This window comes from Panulirus ornatus, chromosome 20, assembly GCF_036320965.1.
Source record: "Panulirus ornatus isolate Po-2019 chromosome 20, ASM3632096v1, whole genome shotgun sequence".
Lineage (NCBI taxonomy): Eukaryota > Metazoa > Arthropoda > Malacostraca > Decapoda > Palinuridae > Panulirus > Panulirus ornatus.
The window spans coordinates 26,362,925-26,383,979 of NC_092243.1; positions in this window are offsets into that span (position 1 = coordinate 26,362,925).

Sequence of the window (21,055 nt, forward strand, 5' to 3'; positions counted from 1 at the left end):
TCTATTTTGCATTGTAAGTACCTTTATACTTGTATTTTAAGAGAATCATTTCCAGGGGGATAAAAAAGTTTTAAGACCACGGCTCTCTTGACTTCAATTTCTTTTCATTTTCTACTTTTTATTTTAGTATGTTTCATTCCGTACGCATCCATCTTGTCCTGTACATATTATGATAGTGCTTTCTTATGTGCGTGCGTGTATGTGCGAAATAAAAACACGCGATTGAGTGTTTCTATGTGTATGAGTGTATGTATGAATGATTGAGCAATTGTGTTACTACATATATGTGTTTGCTCCTGTTTTATGTCTCATATTTCCTTGAATTTTCCAATGGTTGCCACGTTCACTTGTTTTTCACCTGGCTTCCTCCACAGTGCTTCATCATCTCCCTCGATTGTGGCTTCTTATACTAGCTTTCCTCTTGGTTTAGAAAAATAGAGGTACATTAACGTCGTCATGACCTGTTAGAAAATAATAAGTAGCTCTCATGTCTTTATTGTGAGTAGGTTCAGAGCGTCCCTTCTCTCTTCATAGTTCATTCCGCTTGATTCTGATATCATTCTTGTTGCAATCCTTTGGGCCCTGTCCAGCAAATATATATATATGGATCTCTGGATGAAGAGAAGAGACTAGTGCTTCTTATCTTGCAGTGTGCATATGTGTGTGTGTGTGTGTGTGTGTGTGTGTGTGTGTGTGTGTGTGTGTGTGTGTGTGTGTGTGTGTGTATGTGTGTGTGTGTGTGTGTGTGAGTGTGTGTGTGTGTGTGCCGCTGACGAACATCCATTAACACAGGTAGACTAATTTCGTATAAATGTAACATCAACTTTTCATACGCACAAAAAGACGGTCTACTACACATGCATTTCAACTTTTACCTCAACAAAAGCTTCAACTCCCGCTGACATCCTCACAAGTCCACTCCTAACGCATGATATCATTTGGAGGAAAGCTAAACGAAAGAAAGTCATATAACTCATAACAAAAAAAGATCGGTTGATTTGATTTTTTTTATCAATTTTAGTTAATGGGCGGAGGTACCTCAGACGCGCTGCATCGTGATGTTAGTCTGTATAGAATCAATGGTAAGTTGCTCCCAGTGTCATCTGACCTAATATTAAAGTACTACCATTCCTCTCACGAGCACTTTTTGATGATTTCTGTACATCATTCCATGTAGCGTAAAGAAATGTTTAGTCCTCATGATTCATGATGCCGTAATGTTTAGCTGACTCAGTGTAGGTAATATATGAGTCAGTTACAAACAGTGAAGTTTTGATCAACATGGACGCCAAAAACAGCCGAACTTAGTCGATCATGATATACTAGCAGTTTCAATATAAAAAAATGTAACACATCCCTGGGGATGAGACAGAAAGAATACTTCCCATGTATTTCCCGCGTGTCGTAAAAGGCGACTAAAGGGCGCGGATCGTGGGAGCTGGAAACCCTCCCCTCCTTGCATTTCAATTTCTAAAAAGGGAAGCAGAAGGAGTCAAGAAGGAGTGCTCATTCTCCCCGAAGGCTCAGATTAGGTTGTCTAAATGTGTGTTGATGTAACCAAGATGAAAAGAAAGGAGGGATAGGTAGCATGTTTGAGGAAAGTAACCTTGATGTTCTGGCTCTGTGTAGAACGAAGCTCAAGGTTAAAGGGAAGGAATGGTTTGGAAGTCTTAGGAATGAAGTCAGGGGCTGGTGAGAGGACAAGAGCTAAGAAGGAGTAGCATTACTCCTGAAGCAGGAGTCGTAGGAGTGTGTGATAGAGGGTAAGAAAGTAAATTCTAGATTGATATGGATAGAACCGAAAGTGGAAAGAGATGAGTGATTGCTGGTGCTTATGCAACTGGTCATGAGAAGAAAGATCATGAGAGGCATGCGTTTGGGGAGCAGCTGAGTGTCAGCAGCTTTGATGTACGACATTGGGTATTAGCAATGGGTGATTTAAATGCGAAGGTGAGTAATGTGGCAGTTGAGGGTATACTGGGTGTACATGGGGTATTCAGAGTTATGAATGGCGAAGAGCTTGTGGATTTGTGCTTAAAAAGAGACTGGTGATTGGGAATACTTGGTTTAAGAAAAGAGATATACGTAAGCATTGGTATGCGAGAAGGAGAGATAGTCAAAGGGTATTGTTGGAATACGTGTTAATTGAAATGCGTGCAAAAGAGAGACTGTTAGATGTTAATGTGATGGAAGGTGCAGCTGGAGGAATGGCTCATCACTATCTTATGGAGGCGAAGGTGAGAAAATGTTTAGGAGAAGAGAGCGGTGAGAGCTTGAAAAGGAAACATGTAAAAGGAAGTACAAGGAGAGATTGAGTATAGAATGTCAGAAGATGAGAGCAGATAACGTGAAGGGAGTGGATGAGGAATGGGATGAATTTAGGGAAGCAGTGGTGGCATATGCAAAAAGATACATGTGGTGTGAAAAAGGTGGGAGGTGGACAAATTAGAAAGGGTAGTGAGTGGTGAGATAAAGAAGTAAAATTATTATTGAAAGAGAAAGAAGAGGCGTTTGAACGATACTTAGAAGGAAGACGTGCCAATGACTGGGAGATGTAGAAAAGAAAGCGGCAGGTGGTCGAGAGAAAAGTGCAACAGTTGAAAAAGGGGGCAAAAGTGAGCTGGGGTGAGAGAGCATCATTGAATTTTAGGAAGAATAATAAGATGTTTTGGAAAGAGGTGAATAACATGCATAAGACAAGAGAACAAATGGAAACATCGGTCAAGGGGGCAAGTGGGGAAGTAATTACAGGTAGTGATGGAGTGAGAAGGAGATGGAGTTAGTATTTTGAAGGTTTTTGAATGTGATTGATGATGGAGTGGCAGATGTAGGGTGTTTTAGTCGGGGTGGTATGCGAAAAGGGAGGGTCAGGTAGAACGGTTTGCTTAAGAGAGAAGAGGTAGGGAAAGAGAAGAGGTAGTGAAAGCTTTGCTGTGGGTTTGGATGGTATTGCAATGGAATTTTTCAAGAAAGAGAGTGACTAAGTTGTTGATTTACTGGCAAGGATGTTCAGTGTATTTATGAATCAAAGTGACGTGCCTGAGAATTGGTGAGATGCATGCATAGTGCTATTGTACTAAGGCAAAGTGAATAAAGGTGAGCGTTCAAACTACGGAGACATAAGTTTGTTGAGTATTCCTGGGAAATATTGTGGGAAGGTATTGGTTGAGATGGTAACGGCATGTACAGAACATCAGATTGGGGAAGAACAGTGTAGTGTCAGAAGTGGTAGAAGATGTGTAGATCAGGACTTGGGAAGTGAGTCATTTGTTGTTCGCAGACAATAGAGCTCTGGTGTCTGATTCGAAGGGAGAAACAGCAGAAATTGGTGACTGAGTTTGGAAATGTGTGTGAAAGGAGTAAGCTGAAAGTAAATGTGAATAACAGCAAGGTTGCTAGTTTCAGTAAGGTTGAGGGACAGATTAATTGAGATGTGAGTTTGATTGAAGAAAAATTGGAGGAAGTGAAGTGTTTTCGATATCTGGGAGTGGACTTAGCAGCAAATGGAACCGGACGCGGAAGTGTCACATGGTGGGGGAGGGATCGAACATTTGGAAGCATTGTAGAATGTGTGGAAGTAGAGAACGTTTGAGGGAATAATATTTCCAATGACATTATATGATTGCAAGACATGGGTTATATATAGGGTTGTACGGAGGAGGGTGATGTGTTGGAAATTAAATGTTTGAGGACAATATGTGGTGTGAGGTGGTTTGATCGAGTAAGTAATGAAAGGGTAAGAGAGATGTGTGGAAATAAAAAGAGTGTGGTTGAGAGAGTAATATAAGACGTGTTAAGATAGTTTGGACATATGGAGAGAATGACTGAGGAGAGACTGGCAAAGAGGATATATGTGTCAGATGTGGAGGGAACGAGAAGAAGTGCGAGACCAAATTGGAGGTGGAAGGATGGAGTGAAAAAGAATTTGAGTGATCGGGGCCTAAACATACAGGAGGGTGAGAGGTGTGCAAGGAATAGTGAACTGAAACGATGTGGTACACAGAGGTTGACGCGCTGTCAATGGACTGAACGAGGGCATGTGAAACGTCTGGGTTAAACCATGAAATGGTTTATGGGACAAGGATATGGATAGTAAGATGTGGGTACGGTGCATTAAACATGACAGCTGGAGACTGAGTGTGAATGAATGTGGCCGTTTTGTCTGTTTTCCTTGCGCTACCTTCCTGTGAGACTGGGTAGTGCAGGGAATAGATAAAGGCAATTAAGTATGAATATGTACATGATTATATATGCATATGTATGTATATGTATATATGTTCATATATATATATATATATATATATATATATATATATATATATATATATATATATATATATATATATATATATATATATATATATATATATATATTATTTTGATATATTTTACTTTGGCGCTGTCTCCCGCGTTAGCGAGGTAACACAAGGAAACAGACGGAAGAATGGCCCAACCCACCCACATGCACATGTATATACATAGACGTACGCATACGCAAATATGCATACATCTCAACGTATACATATATATACACACACACACATATACATATATACACATGTACATAATTCATAGTGTCTGCCTTTATTCATTCCCATCGTCACCCCGCCACACATGAAATAACAACCCCCTCCCCGCTCATATGTGCGAGGTAGCGCTAGGAGAAAACAAAGGCCACATTCGTTCACACTCAGTCTCTAGCTGTCATGTAATACTGCACCGTAACCACAGCTCCCCATCCACATCTAGGCCCCACACAACTTTCCATGGTTTACATCAGACGCTTCATATGCCCTGGTTAAATCCATTGACAGCACGTCGACCCCGGTATACCACATCGTCCCAATTCAGTGTATTCCTTGCACGCCTTTCACCCTCCTGGATGTTCATGCCCCGATCACTAAAAATGTTTTTCACCCCATCTATCCATCCCCGATTTGGTGTCCCACTTCTCGTTCCCTCCACCTCAAACATATATCCTCTTGGTCAATTTTTCTTCACTCATTATCTCCATGTGACCAACCCATTTCAAAACACCCTCTTCTGCTCTCTCAACCACACCCTTTTTATCACCACACATCTCTCTTACAATATCATTATTTACTCTACCAAACCACCTCACACCACATATTGTTCTCAAACATCTCATTTCCAGCACATCCACCCTCCTCCGAAAAACTCTATTCATAGCCCACGCCTACCAACCATATGACACTGTTGGAACCACTATTCCTTCAAACATACCCATTTTTGCTTTCCGAGATAATGTTCTCGACTTCCACACATTCGTGAACAGTCCCAGAATTTTAACCCCCTTCACCACCCTATGATTCACTTCCGCTTCCATGCCTCCATCCGCTGCCAAATCCACTCCCATATATCTAAAGCACTTCACTTCCTCCAGTTTTTCTCCATTCCAACTTACCTCCCAATTGACTTGACCCTCAACCCTACTGTACCTAATAACCTTGCTCTTGCTCACATTTACTCTCAACTTTCTTTGTTCACACACTTTACCAAACTCAGTCGCCAGCTTCTGCAGTCTCTCACATGAATCAGCCACCAGCGCTATATCATCAGAGAACAAAAACTTACTCACTTCCCAAGCTCTCTCATTCACAACGGACTGCATACTTTCCCCTCTTTGCAAAACTCTTGCATTCACCTCCCTAACAACCCCATCCATAAACAAATAAAACAACCATATATATATATATATATATATATATATATATATATATATATATATATATATATATATATATATATATATATATATATATATATATATATATATATATATATATATATATATATATATATATATATATATATATATATATATATATATATATATATATATATATATATATATATATATATATATATATATATATATATATATATATATATATATATATATATATATATATATATATATATATATATATATATATATATATATATATATATATATATATATATATATATATATATATATATATATATATATATATATATATATATATTTATATATATTTTTTTTTTTTTTTTTTTTATACTTTGTCGCTGTCTCCCGCGTTTGCGAGGTAGCGCAAGGAAACAGACGAAAGAAATGCCCCCCCCCCCCCATACACATGTACATACACACGTCCACACACGCAAATATACATACCTACACAGCTTTCCATGGTTTACCCCAGACGCTTCACACGCCTTGCTTCAATCCACTGACAGCACGTCAACCCCTGTATACCACATGACTCCAATTCACTCTATTTCTTGCCCTCCTTTCACCCTCCTGCATGTTCAGGCCCCGATCACACAAAATCTTTTTCACTCCATCTTTCCACCTCCAATTTGGTCTCCCTCTTCTCCTCGTTCCCTCCACCTCCGACACATATATCCTCTTGGTTAATCTCTCCTCACTCATTCTCTCCATGTGCCCAAACCATTTCAAAACACCCTCTTCTGCTCTCTCAACCACGCTCTTTTTATTTCCACACATCTCTCTTACCCTTACGTTACTTACTCGATCAAACCACCTCACACCACACATTGTCCTCAAACATCTCATTTCCAGCACATCCATCCTCCTGCGCACATCTCTATCCATAGCCCACGCCTCGCAACCATACAACATTGTTGGAACCACTATTCCCTCAAACATACCCATTTTTGCTTTCCGAGATAATGTTCTCGACTTCCACACATTTTTCAAGGCTCCCAAAATTTTCGCCCCCTCCCCCACCCTATGATCCACTTCCGCTTCCATGGTTCCATCCGCTGACAGATCCACTCCCAGATATCTAAAACACTTCACTTCCTCCAGTTTTCCTCCATTCAAACTCACCTCCCAATTGACTTGACCCTCACCCCTACTGTACCTAATAACCTTGCTCTTATTCACATTTACTCTCAACTTTCTTCTTCCACACACTTTACCAAACTCAGTCACCAGCTTCTGCAGTTTCTCACATGAATCAGCCACCAGCGCTGTATCATCAGCGAACAACAACTGACTCACTTCCCAAGCTCTCTCATCCCCAACAGACTTCATACTTGCCCCTCTTTCCAGGACTCTTGCATTTACCTCCCTTACAACCCCATCCATAAACAAATTAAACAACCATGGAGACATCACACACCCCTGGCGCAAACCTACATTCACTGAGAACCAATCACTTTCCTCTCTTCCTACACGTACACATGCCTTACATCCTCGATAAAAACTTTTCACTGCTTCTAACAACTTGCCTCCCACACCATATATTCTTAATACCTTCCACAGAGCATCCCTATCAACTCTATCATATGCCTTCTCCAGATCCATAAATGCTACATACAAATCCATTTGCTTTTCTAAGTATTTCTCACATACATTCTTCAAAGCAAACACCTGATCCACACATCCTCTACCACTTCTGAAACCGCACTGCTCTTCCCCAATCTGATGCTCTGTACATGCCTTCACCCTCTCAATCAATACCCTCCCATATAATTTACCAGGAATACTCAACAAACTTATACCTCTTTTATATATATATATATATATATATATATATATATATATATATATATATATATATATATATTTATATATATATATATATATATATATATATATATATATTTATATATATATATATATATATATATATATATATATATATATATATATATATATATATATATATATATATATATATATATATATATATATATATATATATATATATATATATATATATATATATATATATATATATATATATGAAGTCTGTTAGGGATGAGAAAGCTTGGGAAGTGAGTCAGTTGTTGTTCGCTGATGATACAGCGCTGGTGGCTGATTCATGTGAGAAACTGCAGAAGCTGGTGACTGATTTTGGTAAAGTGTGTGAAAGAAGAAAGTTAAGAGTAAATGTGAATAAGAGCAAGGTAATTAGGTACAGTAGGGATGAGGGTCAAGTCAAGTGGGAGGTAAGTTTGAATGGAGAAAAACTGGAGGAAGTAAAGTGTTTTAGATATCTGGGACTGGATCTGGCAGCGGATGGAACCATGGATGCGGAAGTGGATCATAGGGTGGGGGAGGGGGCGAAAATCCTGGGAGCCTTGAAGAATGTGTGGAAGTCGAGAGCATTATCTCGGAAAGCAAAAATGGATATGTTTGAAGGAATAGTGGTTCCAACAATGTTGTATGGTTGCGAGGCGTGGGCTATGGATAGAGTTGTGCGCAGGAGGATGGGTGTGCTGGAAATGAGATGTTTGAGGACAATGTGTGGTGTGAGGTGGTTTGATCGAGTAAGTAACGTAAGGGTAAGAGAGATGTGTGGAAATAAAAAGAGCGTGGTTGAGAGAGCAGAAGAGGGTGTTTTGAAATGGTTTGGGCACATGGAGAGAATGAGTGAGGAAAGATTGACCAAGAGGATATATGTGTCGGAGGTGTAGGGAACGAGGAGAAGTGGGAGACCAAATTGGAGGTGGAAAGATGGAGTGAAAAAGATTTTGTGTGATCGGGGCCTGAACATGCAGGAGGGTGAAAGGAGTTCAAGGAATAGAGTGAATTGGAGCGATGTGGAATACCGGGGTTGACGTGCTGTCAGTGGATTGAATCAGGGCATGTGAAGCGTCTTGGGTAAACCATGGAAAGCTGTGTAAGTATGTATATTTACGTGTGTGGACGTATGTTTACACATGTGTATGGGGGCGGGTTGGGCCATTTCTTTCGTCTGTTTCCTTGCGCTACCTCGCAAACGCGGGAGACAGCGACAAAGCAAAAAAAAAAATATATATATGTATATATATATATATATATATTCTTTTGGAAAATTTAAAAAAAAAACGAGAGGGGAGGATTTCCAGCCCCCCGCTCCCTTCCCTTTTAGTCGCCAAATATATATATATATATATATATATATATATATATATATATATATATATATATATATATATATATATATATATATATATATATATATATATATATATATATATATATATATATATATATATATATATATATATATATATATATATATATATATATATATATATATATATATATATATATATATATATATATATATATATATATATATATATGTATATATATATATATATATATATATATATATATATATATATATATATATATATATATATATATATATATATATATATATATATATATATATATATATATATATATATATATATATATATATATATATATATATATATATATATATATATATATATATATATTATGTATGCATTATCCCTGGGGATAAGGGACACAGAATACTTCCCACGCATTCCTCACGTGTCGTAGAAGGAGACTAAAGGGGACAGGAGCGGGGGGCTAGAAACCCTCCCCTCCTTGTATTTTGACTTTCTAAAAGGGGAAACAGAAGAAGGAGTCTCACGGGGAGTGCTCATCCTCCTCGAAGGCTCAGATTGGGGTGTATGAATGTGTGTGGATGTATCCAAGACGAGAAAAAAAGAGAGATGGGTAGTATGTTTGAGGATAGGAACCTGGGTGTTTTGGCTCTGAGTGAAACGAAGCTCAAGGGTAAAGGAAAGAGTGGTTTGGGAATGTCTGGGGAGTAAAGTCAGGAATTAGTGATAGGGCAAGATCAAGGAAGGAGTAGCACTACTGAAACAGGAGTGGTGGGAGTATGTGATACAGTGTAAGAAAATGAAATTCTAGATTGATATGGGTAAAACTGAAAGTGGAGGGAGAGAGATGGGTGATTATTGGTGCATATGCACCTGGGCATGAGAAGAAAGATTAAGAAAGGCAAGTGTTTTGGGAGTAGATGAATGAGTGTTAGTAGTTTTGATGCATGAGACCGGCTTATAGTGATGTGTGATTTGAATGCGAAGGTTAGTAATGTGGCAGTTGAGGGAATAATTGGTATACATGGAGTGTTCAGTGTTGTAATTGGAAATGGTGAAGACCTTGTAGATTTATTTGCTGAAAAGGACTGGTGATTGCGAATATCCGGTCTGAAAAGAGAGATATACATAAGTATATGTATGTGAGTTGGAGAGCTAGCCAGAGAGCATTATTGGATTACGTGTTAATTGATAGACGCACGTAAGAGAGACTTTTGGATGTTAATGTGCTTAGAGGTGCAACTAGAGGGTTGTCTGATCATTATCTTGTGGAGGCGAAGAGTGAAGATTTGTAAAGGTTTTCTAAAAAGAAGAGAGAATATTGGGGTGAAGAGAGTGGTGAGAGTAAGTGAGCTTAGGAGGGTTAATTGTGTGAGGAAGTACCAGGAGAGACTGAGTACAGAATGGAAAAACATGAGAACAAAGTACTAAAAAGGATTCGGTGAGGAATGGGAGGTATTTAGGGAAGCAGTGATGGCTTGCGCAAAAGATGCTTTTGGCATCAGAAGCATTAGAAAGGTTAGTGAGTGGTGGGATGAAGAAGTAAGATTATTAGCGAAAGAGAAGAGAGAGGCATTTGGACGAATTTTGTAGGGAAATAATGCAAATGAGTGGGAGATGTATAAAAGAAAGAGGCAAGATGTCAAGAGAAAGATGCAAGCGGTGAAAAAGAGGCCAAATGAGAATTGGGGTGAGAGAGTATCATTAAATTTTAGAGAGAATAAAAAGATGTTTCGGATGGAGGTAAATAAGGTGCGTAAGACGAGGGAAGAAATGGGATCTTCAGTGAAGGGGGCTAATGGGGAGGTGATAACAAGTAGTGGTGATGTGAGATGGAGATGGAGAAGGTTTGTTGAAAGTGTTTGATGATAGAGTGGCAGATATAGGGTGTTTTGGTCGAGATGGTGTGCAAAGTGAGAGGTTTAGGGAGAATGATTTGGTAAACAGAAAAGAGGTAGTAAAAGGTTTGAGGAAGATGAAATCCGGCAAGGCGTCGGGTTTGGATGGTATTGCAGTGGAATTTATATTAAAAAAGTGGGTGACTGTATTGTTGACTGGTTGGTAAGGTTATTTAATGTATGTATGATTCATGGTGAGGTGTCTGAGGATTGGCGGAATGGTTGCATAGTTCCATTGTACAAAGGCAAAGGGTATAAGGGTGAGTGCTCAAATTACAAGAGGATATATGTGTCGGAGGTGGAGGGGACGAGGAGAAGTGGGAGCCCAAATTGGAGGTGGAAAGATGGAGTGAAAACGATTTTGAGTGATCGGGGACTGAACATGCAGGAGGGTGAAAGGCGGGCAAGAAATAGAGTGAATTGGATCGGTGTGGTGTACCGGGGCTGGCGTGCCGTCGGTGGATATATATATATATATAAATATATATATATATATATATATATATATATATATATATATATATATATATATATATATATATATATATATTGCAAAGGATCACAATTTTGCGCGTGATCAAGATATTGCGATGAGTCCACGGGAAAAATAAACACGAAAAGTTCCCAAATGCACTTTCGTGTAATAATCACATCATCACGGGAGACACAAGAAAGAAATATAACAGTCAGTCGATATACATCGAAGAGACGAAGCTAGGACGCCATTTGGTAAACATGTAATTGTCCAAAACATGCAACGAGCGTTCATAAACTTGTCATTTTACAAATCTTATCAAGAATAAAGTTATCTAATTTGTATAGACCATCACTAATATTAAGATTATAATTCTTTGTGTACTTAATAATAGAAGACTCAGTGTCCCGTTCTTATACTATATTTACGTTGCATAAGTCTAACAGAAAGATCCTTACCAGTCTGACCAACATAAAATTTATCACACTTTCCACAAGGAACTTTATAGATACAACCAAGAGAATTTTCTGGTGAATTCCTGATTAAGATATTCTTTATAGTATCATTGTTGCTGAAGGCAAATTTTATGTTGGTCAGACTGGTAAGGATCTTTCTGTTAGACTTAAGCAACATAGATATAGTATAAGAACAGAACAAGAATCAAATGCCTTGTTTAATCATGTTAAAAACAATGATCATTGTATTGACTGGAGAAACGCCATCTCAGTTGTTAACTCTAACTCTATTACCAAGAGAAATATCATTGAATCTTCTATTATTAAATACACAAAGAATTATAATCTTAATATTAGTGTTGGTCTATACAAATTAGATAACTTTATTTTTGATAAGATTTGTAAAATGATAAGTTTATGAACGCTTGTTATATGTTTTGGACAATCACATGTTTACCAAATGGCGTCCTAGCTTCGTCTCTTCGATGTATATCAACTGACAGTTATATTTTTCTCTTGTGTCTCCCCTGATGATGTGATTATTACACGAAAATGCACTTTAGGAACATGTGATTTTTGGACAATCACATGTTTACCAAATGGCGTCCTAGCATAGTCTCTTCGATGTATATCAACTGACTTTTATATTTCTCTCTTGTGTCTCCCCTGATGATGTCATTATTAAACGAAAGTGCACTTGGGAACTTTTCGTGTTTCATTTTCCCCGTGGACTCGTAGGAATATCTTGATCACGCGCAAAATTGTGATCCTTTCAAATATGTATATATATATATATATATATATATATATATATATATATATATATATATATATATATATATATATATATATATATATATATATATATATATATATATATATATATATGTGTGTGTGTCTGTGTGGGTGTGTGTGTGTGTGTGTGTGTATATCAGTTCCGTCCCATATAATTTACCGGGCATATTTAACAAACTTTTACCTCTGTAATTTGAGCACTCACTCTTATCCCCTTTGCCTTTGAACAATGGCACTATGCAACCATTCCGCCAATCCTCAGGCACCTCACCATGAATCATACATACATTAAATAACCTTACCAACCAGTCAACAATACAGTCACCCACTTTTTTTAATAAATTCCATTGCAATACTACCCAAACCCGATGCCTTGCCGGATTTCATCTTCCTCAAACCTTTTACTACCTCTTTCTGTTTACCATATCATTATCCCTAAACCTCTCACTTTGCACACCATCTCGACCAAAACACCCTATATCTGCCACTCTATCATCAAATACTTTAAACAAACCTTCTCCATCTCCATCTCACATCACCACTACTTGTTATCACCTCCCATTAGCCCCCTTCACTGAAGATCCCATTTCTTCCCTCGTCTTACGCACCTTATTTACCTCCATCCGAAACATCTTTTTATTCCCACTAAAATTTAATGATACTCTCTCACCCCAATTCTCATTTGGCCTCTTTTTCACCGCTTGCATCTTTCTCTTGACATCTTGCCTCTTTCTTTTATACATCTCCCACTCATTAGCATTATTTCCCTACAAAATTCGTCCAAATGCCTCTCTCTTCTCTTTCACTAATAATCTTATTTCTTCATCCCACCACTCACTAACCTTTATAATGCTTCTGATGCCAAAAGCATCTTTTACGCAAGCCATCACTGCTTCCCTAAATACCTCCCATTCCTCACCGACTCCTTTTGAGTCCTTTGTTCTCATGTTTTTCCATTCTGTACTCAGTCTCTCCTGGTACTTCCACACACAATTCACCCTCCTAAGCTCACTTACTCTCACCACTCTCTTCACGCCAATGTTCTCTCTTCTTTTCAGAAAACCTTTACAAATCTTCACCTTCGCCTCCACAAGATAATGATCAGACATCCCTCTAGTTGCATCTCTCAGCACATTAACATCCAAAAGTCTCTCTTTCGCGCGCCAATCAATGAACACGTAATCCAATAATGCTCTCTGGCTAGCTCTCCAACTTACATGCATATACTTATATATATATCTCTCTTTTCAAACCGGGTATTCACAATCACCAGTCCTTTTCAGCACATAAATCTACAAGGTCTTCACCATTTCCATTTACAACACTGAACACCCCATGTATACCAATTATCCCCTCAACTGCCACATTACTAACCTTCGCATTCAAATCACCCATCACTATAAGCCGGTCTCATGCATCAAAACTACTAACACTCATTCATCTACTCCCAAAACACTTGCCTCTCATAATCTTTCTTCTCATTCCCAGATGCATATACACCAATAATCATCCATCTCTCTTCGTCCACTTTCAGTTTTACCCATATCAATCTAGAGCTTACTTTCTTACACTGTATCACATACTCCCACCACTCCTGTTTCAGTAGAGCTACTCCTTCCTTGATCTTGCCCTATCACTAATTCCTGACTTTACTCCCAAGACATTCCCAAACCACCCTTTCCTTTACCCTTGAGCTTCGTTTCACTCAGAGCCAGAACATCCAGGTTCCTATCCTCAAACATACTACCCATCTCTCCTTTTTTCTCGTCTTGGATACATCCACACACATTCATACACCCCAATCTGAGCCTTCGAGGAGGATGAGCACTCCCCGTGAGACTCCTTCTTCTGTTTCCCCTTTTAGAAAGTCAAAATACAAGGAGGGGAGGGTTTCTAGCCCCCCGCTCCTGTCCCCTTTAGTCGCCTTCTACGACACGTGAGGAATGCGTGGGAAGTATTCTGTGTCACTTATCCCCAGGGATAATGCAAACATATATATATATATATATATATATATATATATATATATATATATATATATATATATATATATATATATATTTTTTTTTTTTTTTTCTTTTTTTGGCTTTGTCGCTGTCTCCCGCGTTTGCGAGGTAGCGCAAGGAAACAGACGAAAGAAATGGCCCAACCCATCCCATACACATGTATATTCATACGTCCACACACGCAAATATACATACCTACACAGCTCTCCATGGTTTACCCCAGACGCTTCACATGCCTTGATTCAATCCACTGACAGCAGGTCCACCCCGGTATATATGTATATATATATACATATATGTATGTATATATATATATATATATATATATATATATATATATATATATATATATATATATATATATATATATATATATATATATATATATATATATATATATATATATATATATATACATATAGGGATAATGCATACATATATATATATATATATATATATATATATATATATATATATATATATACATATAGTTTTTTTTTTTTTATACTTTGTCGCTGTCTCCCGCGTTTGCGAGGTAGCGCAAGGAAACAGACGAAAGAAATGGTCCAACCCACCCCCATACACATGTATATACATACGTCCACACACGCAAATATACATACCTACAGAGCTTTCCATGGTTTACCCCAGACGCTTCACATGCCCTGATTCAATCCACTGACAGCACGTCAACCCCGGTATACCACATCGATCCAATTCACTCTATTCCTTGCCCTCCTTTCACCATCCTGGATGTTCAGGCCCCGATCACACAAAATCTTTTCACTACATCTTTCCACCTCCAATTTGGTCTCCCACTTCTCCTCGTTCCCTCCACCTCCGACACATATATCCTCTAGGTATATCTTTCCTCACTCATTCTCTCCATGTGCCCAAATCATTTCAAAACACCCTCTTCTGCTCTCTCAAAAACGCTCTTTGTATTTCCACACATCTCTCTTACCCTTACGTTACTTACTCGATCAAACCATCTCACACCACCCATTGTCCTCAAACATCTCATTTCCAGCACATCCATCCTCCTGCGCACAACTCTATCCATAGCCCACGCCTCGCAACCATACAACATTGTTGGAGCCACTATTCATTCAAATATACCCATTTTTGCTTTCCGAGATAATGTTCTCGACTTTCACACATTCTTCAAGGCTCCGAGGATCTTCGCCCCCTCCCCCATCCTATGATCCACTTCCGCTTCCATGGTTACATCCGCTGCCAGATCCACTCCCAGATATCTAAAACACTTTACTTCCTCCAGTTTTTCTCCATTCAGACTTACCTCCCAATTGACTTGACCCTCAACCTACTGTACCTAATAACCTTGCTCTTATTCACATTTACTCTTAACTTTCTTCTTTCACGCACTTTACCAAACTCAGTCACCAGCTTCTGCAGTTTCTCACATGAATCAGCCACCAGCGCTGTATCATCAGCGAACAACAACTGACTCACTTCCCAAGCTCTCTCATCCACAACAGACTTCATACTTGCCCCTCTTTCCAAAACTCTTGAATTCACCTCCCTAACAACCCCATCCATAAGCAAATTAAACATCCATGTACACATCACACACCCCTGCCGCAAACCTAAATTCACTGAGAACCAATCACTTTCCTCTCTTCCTACACGTACACATGCTTTACATCCTCTATAGATATATATATATATATATATATATATATATATATATATATATATATATATATATTTTTTTTTTATTATACTTTGTCGCTGTATCCCGCGTTTCCGAGGTAGCGCAAGGAAACAGACGAAAGAAATGGCCCAACCCCCCCCATACACATGTATATACATACGTCCACACACGCAAATATATATACCTACACAGCTTTCCATGGTTTACCCCAGACGCTTCACATGCCTTGATTCAATCCACTGACAGCACGTCAACCCCAGTATACCACATCGCTCCAATTCACTCTATTCCTTGCCCTCCTTTCACCCTCCTGCATGTTCAGGCCCCGATCACACAAAATCTTTTTCACTCCATCTTTCCACCTCCAATTTGGTCTCCCTCTTCTCCTCGTTCCCTCCATCTCCGACACATATATCCTCTTGGTCAATCTTTCCTCACTCATTCTCTCCATGTGCCCAAACCACTTCAAAACACCCTCTTCTGCTGTCTCAACCACGCTCTTTTTATTTCCACACATCTCTCTTACCCTTACGTTACTCACTCGATCAAACCACCTCACACCACACATTGTCCTCAACAATCTCATTTCCAGCACATCCATCCTCCTGCGCACAACTCTATCCATAGCCCACGCCTCGCAACCATACAACATTGTTGGAACCACTATTCCTTCAAACATATCCATTTTTGCTTTCCGAGATAATGTTCTCGACTTCCACACATTCTTCAAGGCCCCCAGAATTTTCGCCCCCTCCCCCACCCTATGATCCACTTCCGCTTCCATAGTTCCATCGGCTGCCAGATCCACTCCCAGATATCTAAAACACTTCACTTCCTCCAGTTTTTCTCCATTCAAACTCACCTCCCAATTGACTTGACCCTCAACCCTACTGTACCTAATAACCTTGCTCTTATTCACATTTACTCTTAACTTTCTTCTTCCACACACTTTACCAAACTCAGTCACCAGCTTCTGCAGTTTCTCACATGAATCAGCCACCAGCGCTGTATCATCAGCGAACAACAACTGACTCACTTCCCAAGCTCTCTCATCCCCAACAGACTTCATACTTGCCCCTCTTTCCAAAACTCTTGCATTTACCTCCCTAACAACCCCATCCATAAACAAATTAACAACCATGGAGACATCACACACCCCTGCCGCAAACCTACATTCACTGAAAACCAATCACTTTCCTCCCTTCCTACACGTACACATGCCTTACATCCTCGATAAAAACTTTTCACTGCTTCTAACAACTTTTCTCCCACACCATATATTCTTAATACCTTCCACAGAGCATCTCTATCAACTCTATCATATGCCTTCTCCAGATCCATAAATGCTACATACAAATCCATTTGCTTTTCTAAGTATTTCTCACATACATTCTTCAAAGCAAACACCTGATCCACACATCCTCTACCACTTCTGAAACCACACTGCTCTTCCCCAATCTGATGCTCTGTACATGCCTTCACCCTCTCAATCAATACCCTCCCATATAATTTACCAGGAATACTCAACAAACTTATACCTCTGTAATTTGAGCACTCATTCTTCTCCCCTTTGCCTTTGTACAATGGCACTATGCACGCATTCCGCCAATCCTCAGGCACCTCACCATGAGTCATATATACATTAAATAACCTTACCAACCAGTCAACAATACAGTCACCCCCTTTTTTAATAAATTCCACTGCAATACCATCCAAACCTGCTGCCTTGCCAGCTTTCATCTTCCGCAAAGCTTTCACTACCTCTTCTCTGTTTACCAAATCATTTTCCCTAACCCTCTCACTTTGCACACCACCTCGACCAAAACACACTATATCTGCCACTCTATCATCAAACACATTCAACAAACCTTCAAAATACTCACTCCATCTCCTTCTCACATCACCACTACTTGTTATCACCTCCCCATTTGCGCCCTTCACTGAAGTTCCCATTTGCTCCCTTGTCTTACGCACTTTATTTACCTCCTTCCGGAACATCTTTTTATTCTCCCTAAAATTTAATGATACTCTCTCACCCCAATTCTCATTTGCCCTTTTTTTCACCTCTTGCAACTTTCTCTTGACCTCCTGTCTCTTTCTTTTATACATCTCCCACTCAATTGCATTTTTTCCCTGCAAAAATCGTCCAAATGCCTCTCTCTTCTCTTTCACTAATACTCTTACATCTTCATCTCACCACTCACTACCCTTTCTAATCAACCCACCTCCCACTCTTCTCATGCCACAAGCATCTTTTGCGCAATCCATCACTGATTCCCTATATACATCCCATTCCTCCCCCACTCCCCTTACTTCCATTGTTCTCACCTTTTTCCATTCTGTACTCAGTCTCTCCTGGTACTTCCTCACACAGGTCTCCTTCCCAAGCTCACTTACTCTCACCACCCTCTTCACCCCAACATTCACTCGTCTTTTCTGAAAACACATACAAATCTTCACCTTAGCCTCCACAAGATAATGATCAGACATCCCTCCAGTTGCACCTCTCAGCACATTAACATCCAAAAGTCTCTCTTTCGCACGCCTGTCAATTAACACGTAATCCAATAACGCTCTCTGGCCATCTCTCCTACTTACATTAGTATACTTATGTATATCTCGCTTTTTAAATCAGGTATTCCCAATCATCAGTCCTTTTTCAGCACATAAATCTACAAGCTCTTCACCATTTCCATTTACAACACTGAACACCCCATGTATACCAATTATTCCCTCAACTGCCACATTACTCACCTTTGCATTCAAATCACCCATCACTATAACCCGGTCTCGTGCATCAAAACCACTAACACACTCATTTAGCTGCTCCCAAAACACTTGCCTCTCATGATCTTTCTTCTCATGCCCAGGTGCATATGCACCAATAATCACCCACCTCTCTCCATCAACTTTCAGTTTTACCCATATTAATCGAGAATTCACTTTCTTACATTCTATCACATACTCCCACAACTCCTGTTTCAGTAGTATTGCTACTCCTTCCCTTGCTCTTGTCCTCTCACTAACCCCTGACTTTACTCCCCAGACATTCCCAAACCACTCTTCCCCTTTACCCTTTTATATATATATATATATATATATATATATATATATATATATATATATATATATATATATATATATATATATATATATATATATATATATATATATATATATATATATATATATATATATATATATATATATATATATATATAAATATTTTTTTTTTTATACTATTCGCCATTTCCCGCATTAGCGAGGTAGCGTTGAGAACAGAGGACTGGGCCCTTGAGGGAATATCATCACCTGGGCCCCTTCTCTGTTCCCTCTTTTGGAAAATTAAAAAAAAAAAGTGAGGGGGGAGGATTTCCAGCCCCCCGCTCCCTCCCCCTTTTAGTCGCCTTCTACGACACGCAGGGAATACGTGGGAAGTATTCTTTCTCCCCTATCCCCAGGGATAATATAAATATATATATATATATATATATATATATATATATATATATATATATATATCTTTCTTTCTTTTCTTTTAAACTATTCGCCATTTCCCGCGTTAGCGATAAGAACAGAGGACTGGGCCTTTTTTTGGAATATCCTCACTTGGCCCCCTCTGTTCCTTCTTTTGGAAAATTAAAAAAAAAAAAAAAAGAGAGGGGAGGATTTCCAGCCCTCCCGCTCCCTCCCCTTTTGGTCGCCTTCTACGACACGCAGGGAATACGTGGGGAATATTCTTAATCCCCTATCCCCAGGGATAATATGTATATATATATATATATATATATATATATATATATATATATATATATATATATATATATATATATATATATATGTATATATATATATATATATATAAGGTATAAGTTTGTTGAGTATTCCTGGTAAATTATATGGGAGGGTATTGATTGAGAGGGTGAAGGCATGTACAGAGCATCAGATATATATATATACATATATATATATATATATATATATATATATATATATATATATATATATATATATATATATATATATATATATATATATATATATATTTTTTCTTTCAAACTATTCGCCATTTCCCGCATTAACGAGGTAGCGTTAAGAATAGAGGACTGGGCCTTGAGGGAATACCCTCACCTGGCCCAATTCTCTGTTCCTTCTTTTGGAAAATTAAAAAAAAAAACGAGAGGGGAGGATTTCCAGCCCCCCGCTCCATCCCCTTTTAGTCGCCTTCTACGACACGCAGGGAATACGTGGGAAGTATTCTTTCTCCCCTATCCCCAGGGATATATATATATATATATATATATATATATATATATATATATATATATATAAATATATATATATATATATATATATATATATATTGTTGTTTTATTTCTTTATGGATGGGGTTGTTAGGGAGGTGAATGCAAGAGTTTTGCAAAGAGGGGAAAGTATGCAGTCCGATGTGAATGAGAGAGCTTGGGAAGTGAGTCAGTTGTTGTTCGCTGATGATACAGCGCTGGTGGCTGATTCATGTGAGAAACTGCAGAAGCTGGCGACTGAGTTTGTTAAAGTGTGTCAAAAGAGAAAGTTGAGAGTAAACTGAATAAGAGCAAGGTTATTTGGTACAGTAGGGTTGAGGGACAAGTCAATTGGGAGGTAAGTTGGAATGGAGAGAGACTGGAGGAAGTGAAGTGTTTTAGATATAAGGGAGTGGATTTGGCAGCGGATGGAGGCATGGAAGCGGAAGTGAATCATAGGGTGGTGAAGGGGGTTAAAATTCTGGGAGCGTTCAAGAATGTGTGTAAGTCGAGAACATTATCTCGGAAAGCAAAAATGGGTATGTTTGAAGGAATAGTGGTTCCAACAAT